Below are 6,795 nucleotides of genomic sequence, written 5' to 3' on the forward strand. Positions count from 1 at the left end.
ATCCTGACGTCACCGATGACGTCATTCGCTGAATGCCTGACCCGGTTTGAACCGGACCAACCTGGATCCGAATCCCTTGAAAAAAAAAAAAAAAATTAAATTAAATTAAATTTAAATGCTTGAACCAAGTGGACCTTTGACCATGACCAAAAAGTCAAAAATTTCAAAACGGACCTGTCCCACTCAATTTTTCGAGTACATTCCAATTTTGGGACCCATTCCTTCATTCGAGGCTCGAAAATTATGCAAAAGTCCAGTTTCCAAAGAGTTGACTTTTGTGCAAATGTTGACCAAACGTCAAATTTTTTAAGATAGACCTGTCTTGCACAATTTTTCATGTACATTCCGATTTTGGAGTCCATTTCATCATTTGAGACTCGAAAATTGTACAAATGGCTCAAATTCCAAGACAGTTGACTTTGATGCTGAAATCAACCTAAAGTCAAAATTTTCAAATTCACACTTGCCTTTCTCAATTTTTCGTGTACATTCCAAATTTGGGGTCTGTTTCTTCATTTGAGAATCCAAAATTGCTCAAATGGTGTGATTCTACAACTGTTGGCTTTGAAGTGAACTTTGGCCAAGAATCAAGACATTCAAGCAAAACTTGTCCTGTTCGGACTTTCTCAAAGATTCTGATTTTGAAATCCACTTATTTTGGATTTGGTAATCACCAATCAAACCCACATCTTTGAAGTATTGACGATGTCCAAAACTTAAACTCCTGAGATCAAAATTTGAGATTCATCCATTTAATTGGGATCTCCTCAGGGTTATTCTCTAGACTTCATCAAGACCTCTCTCTCCAAGTATAAATGAACTCTCACAAGTGTGTCAGAACTTGAGGTTACACGGGTCATTAATTCAACCTACCATTCTCATTCGGTGCCTACCATTCCCACCTACCATTCCCACCTACCGTTCCCACCTACCATTTCCACCTACCGTTCCCATCTACCATTCTCACCAAAAATTCTCAACCACCATTCTTAACTACCTACCTACCATTCTTCATCTCTCTACTATAAATAGGAGGGCCGGGTTCATCAAAGACTCATCCGAAAAAAAAAAGAAGAAGAAAAAAAAAAATATACGCTGAATCATGAAATGAAGAGTTGCTTCTTTCAGATTTTCAAATCCTTCTTTTGACAGCCATTTCTCACTATGACCTCATCATTCTCAACACCTAGCAACCGATTTTGCTTCATAATCGGTTTGAGATCAACCCTCCTATGGTTCGGTCGAAACCCTATTTACAACATCACTACAGTTTTGAGATCCAAACAAACTTTGTTTCTCCACTTAACAACCACCTTTGTCCATAAAATTACTCGTAACAAGGTCTGCATTGCGGTTCCATGTTTTCTTGGACTTGGTTGGCCAGGAAATCCAAGTCCAGCAGACACACCTGTTCCCAACCTCAGGGCTCCTGTAGTCTCTTTCCAATTGCTTGGTCTTCCAACAGAAGCAGTGGTTCGGAACAAACAGCAACTTGTCTAGTTTCCAAACCAGGTTCACAAGTTAGCTCCATCTGTCATTTTTTCTGTGCTTTTCCAACAAGTGACAGTAGGTGAAGATGGTAAAAAAGTGTTGGGGTATCCTACAAATTGTTTTCCATCAACACTTAAAACAACCTCCAAGGCGCCAGCTCATCAGAATTCAGCCTTTGGTGCTGGTAAATGGTCATCAAAGCCTTATTCCATGTCCCCACTACTACGGGACCCAAAGGTCATCGTTGCTGGTACCTCAAAATTCATTTTCTGAAATTACTCCAACTTAAAATCAGCTTGAAGAATTTCAGAAGGTACTCTTCTGAAATTACTTCAACATAACATCCGTTGGCATGGTCCCATTACACAGGCACATTCGATTACTTGCTGCCAGACCCCATGCAACACACAGTCTGTCCCATATTCAAAGTTGTACTTCCCATAAACATCTACACCAGAAGGGTCCCAGCATACAGGGCCAGCACCACGGTGGTGTATGCTTTGCTCATTTGCTTTGCTTCATCTCCATTTTCTTCATTGCCATTACCAGCATACCCAGAATACATAAGCTTCTGAAATTACTTCAACTTAACTTGAGTGATACAATTACGCAGGCGCATTCAACCACTTTCCCACCTGTCCTCGTTGTAATCCAAAGCGTGATCTTCTGATATAACTTCGCCAGAAGTTCTTAAGAACACGAGGTTAACTCCATGACCCTGCATGCTGTATCCAGCCACCATTCTCTCATCTTCCCCGTCTTCAACATCTTGTGATCGCCGCCAACGATCCAAAATACTCTTCTGAAAGTACTTCAACTTAATCTCTGCTAAGAAGGCTCCATCATGCAAGTACGTTCAAATACTTGCAGACCCTTTTCCGGTCTCATCAAAGCCTTTCATATGGGTGGGTCTACTCTTCGGAAATTATCTCATCCTTCTGAAAGCTCCACTACCTTCAACAGCTCCACCACCTTCAACAGCTTCACTACCTTCAACTACTTCACTTAAAGAGTCAAGTACCAAAAAATCTATTTTTTTCGAAACTCATTCCCACACCACACTCCAAGACCGTGTGTGTGAACGAGTCTCGAGGGGGCATTTGTAGAGAGGGAAAATTCCCGACCTATCACAAGCTGACACGTCACATTACCAAGTCCACAAAATACAGCAAATTACAGAACACCATGTATTACTGCTAGGTTTTGCTATCACTATTCAGAAGCCAACAGAAATTTGCCAAGTGTCATGCAAGAGCCAATCACGCATCAGTACACGTGTAAGCAATGACTCAAGCAGCCTCGCACATGTAACCGATGACTCAGGCAGCCTCACACGTGTAAGCGATGACTCAAGCAACCTCGCACGTGTAAGCGATGACTTAAGCGGACCAATCAAGCTGTGACATGTGTCACCAATCAAGCTCCTCCACATGTCGCTCACCCACCCCAAAACTCCTATAAATAGAAGCCTTCCTGAGACATTCAAGAGGACCAGAATTCAGAAGTAAAAAAGCTCTGCGAAGATCAAGCCTCAAAGCCTTCAAGAACTTCAACACCAAAATCGAAGAACATTCGAAGCAGAATCATCCAGATCATCTGCCTAGATCCTAAAGTTCACGGGAATCAAGCCAAAAGTGTCCGAAAACATCAACAACTCACAAATCATTGAAGCTCAACGGATTCAAGCCTCTAAAGCTCCGAAGAACTTCCATCACAAACCTTCGAAGACGAAGAATGCACAAAGAACACGAAGAACACGAAGAACGCGAAGAACAAAGAATTTCTAAACAAGCTCATAGCCAGAGATTCATTGTAATTCCGTTTCAGCAATCTTCGATCCATCCCTCAACTAAATTGAAGGATATTTTATGTTCAAGTCAAATCCACATTACCATAAATCTAATCAATAAGTTTTGCAAAGAGATCGAATCAAAGGATCACTCTTTTGTAATTCCAGAGAATTGTACCACACAATCATCAATACAAATTCGCATTTGTGAAACTATTTTACTTGTTTGATTAATTTCAAACTAGAAATTTAGTCGCTTACAAGTCCCATTTCGACTACATTGAAGGCAGAGATGGATCAGTCAGCTTAAATGGAAACGTCGGAGAAGAACACGGGGATCTGCAGCTGAAAATGGTGGAGTTTCGTACGAACCGGGAAGCTTTCTGTTTATCTTTTATTTTGAGTAGTGTTGGTGCTGATTTATTCGTGGTTGCTATGAAGGAATTCAACTACAACTGAGGTGGAGAGTCACAAAGAAGAAAAGTTCCAGATAGATCTGATGGCTGATTTATCTGTGGTTGCTATGAAGGAATTATACTAGTTTTAGTTTTTTTTGAAAATAATATTTGTTTTATGGCTTTTAGAAAAAAATTAATGCTGACATGGAATTATTTAGATGTCAAGTGAATTTTTTTGATGATGTGGATATGACATGGATGTGTGGCTAATGACACGTAGAATTAATTATTTATATTTTAATAAAATAGAGAGGGAAGTAGCATTTTAAAATACTGAGGGGCCAACCCCCTAACACTCATTATGCTTTGACTTTAAAATAGAAGCATTTTAAAATTACCTCATAATGCTTTGACTTTAAACTTTATCAAAACTATTTTGCGCAACAATCATTTGTAATATCTAACTTATAATTATACTAGATATAATTTGAACCTAGCTCTTCATATATAAGATTGGTTCAAGTCACATATAATACGTGTAACTTTAAAAGAGTGATATCTATTTTAAAATGCAATATCTAAAGGTGAAAAAGGCACTCCTTAATTATCATGTCATGATATTCTAAAATTAAAGACTTTTTTCCCTCCACTACACATTGTTTTTTGAGAAGTATTACATCTACAATATTTTTATAATATTTACACAAAAAATCGTAGGTAATCAATTTCTCAAAAATAAAAAAAATAAGTGATTAGTTGTTATTAGTTCTATTTTTATCCTACCACTAAAATTACTTTTTTCCCCCACCAATAACAACTCACTACTGAAAATTATTTTCTAAAATTCCACAACTTCTTTCTTTAATTCCTAATCTTACCACCTCCTCCACGGCTCCATCCTTTTCAAAGGACCTGTTGACTACATGGTCCTTGTGGCCATTGGCAGCAGTTCCTCTCATTTCGTATGAGAAATTTTTTTCCTAAAGTTACTTTAAAATTCCGCTTAAGAATAGCTTATTTAATTGAAATTAAAAACTTTTTACTTAAAATATTATAGATAAAGCTAAAAAATAGTTGAAATACGATAGTAAGACCCATAAATAGTACCAAAAAGTATAATGAGATCCATAAATAATAATAAAAATAAGCTAAATAGTATTAAAAAAAAAAAAAAAAAAAAAACTAGCTTTTTAAGTAATACCAAAAGCAACCTAAGTATTGCAGTATCTCTATAAAAGATAAAGTATATGCACTGCAAATTATTTCTTCATTGTTGGTTTGCAGGAAGGATCGTACTAATAATATAAACAAAGGCCCATAGGGTCAATTTAGCCCATGTGAGCGGTGATAGAATAGCTAAATGAATATTGCTTGGTTACATAAGAGCATTTGCATTAATCAATAATCAATGCAAAATAGAAAAAAATATCAATTTTACATATTTAATATCTAAAATCACCTACGTTAATTAAGTTAAAAATGTATAAATTTACAAAATCGCTACAGCAATTGTGTAAATTTACACTGATACTATTCACTTTGCATATAATTTTTTATTCTTTCTTTATGTATCCTAATACTGAAGGAAGAGAGTGAATGATGGTAATTATGTGTGAAAAGAAAAAAAAAATTTTAAATTAATATTTTAATGTAATGTTGCGTAAAAAAAGTAATATGATGTGGGTTATTTTGAAAGTAAATATGTAAAATAGAAAAAATAAGTTCTTATGTTAAAATAGACGGAATTTTTTGTACAAGCTTATGTGAATGCTCTTTGGTTGCTTCTAATTTCTACTCCATAGTCCATGTCATTAGAGCTAGATGAATATTTCATATAGTAATACAGATTCTCCAAAGAAAGAAAGAAATGAATTCATTTCAATTTAATTTAACCTTAACTAGGTTTAACTCAGCACATAAACTTTAGTATTTTTAAAAATAAACACAATTAGATACATAATTACCTATAAAACTTTTGTATGTTGAAGTTGAATACTACTTATTTTGTTTTTAAATTTTTGTCAACTCTCAAAAAAAAAAAAAAAAAAATTGTAAGAATATTTTTCATTCTCAATTGCTCCATTGTAAGGTAATTTTTGTTATTACAAAGCAATGAATTCATTTAATGTTTATATGTTTTAAATAAATACCTAATGAAGTTATTGCAAAAATATATTAAAAAAGAAACAACTAATTTTTAGACATAATAACCTTTTTCATTGTAGAATATAGTTCAATTAATAATAAGTTTTAGCCTTCATTGTACTATTTCAGATAACTTTTATCTTTATCTACAGTACTTTTAGCAATAAGTTTTCAGTTTTAGTAAAATAAGCGGTATCTAAACAGACCTTTAGTATGAAAATTTAGATTAATTTAAACCTTAACACAAAATATGTTAGGTTCTAAAGAATTAAGATTTTATATATTTAGAACTCTAATGTGTATTGTTGGCAAACCATGATCAAAACAAGTTGTTTAGTCGTGTTTAGACTTGCTCAAAGTTTGTCCATTTATGTAAAGTTGGAATAAGCTATTACAGAAGTTATTTAAGCTTCTCGGCTTGGTTCGATCTATCAAAGCTTAGGCTCGATCAATCGAAAGTCAGGTCAGAGGCGTTTTTCTGCAGAATTCCAACTCAGCCCTAGTTTGTTTTAAAACGTTTAGGGTTTTCTAATTTGCTCTAGGTATAAAAGGCAAATTCTAGCCACGTTTTAGTGTTGCTCATATTGCTATTTATGTAAATCTTTTGTGAAATCTGTGAGGAGCTTTCCTTTACACAAGTTTAGGATTATCAAGAAGGAAATTTCTTCAAGAGCTTGAATTGCTGCCATAAGAACTTAAAGAAATACAAGCAGGTGTGCCTATACTTGTTGGAGAATTCAAGAAAGAAGGAGTCCGTGATTTCGGAGCTTGCACGTGGTCGTGTCAGTAAGTTTCTATTGGTGGGTAGTAATAAGGTGTTAGTAGTCTAAGTCCTATTGAACAACTTCGATTCTTTCATGGTGGATTCAAGTTTACCTTGAGGATAGTTAGGTTAAATCCTCCCCAGGATTTTACTAGTTTGGTTTCCTGGGTGATCATATCATTGTCTTATTTATCTTTCCGCTGCTTTGC

Source organism: Quercus lobata, chromosome 5, assembly GCF_001633185.2.
Source record: "Quercus lobata isolate SW786 chromosome 5, ValleyOak3.0 Primary Assembly, whole genome shotgun sequence".
NCBI classification, from domain to species: Eukaryota; Viridiplantae; Streptophyta; class Magnoliopsida; order Fagales; family Fagaceae; genus Quercus; species Quercus lobata.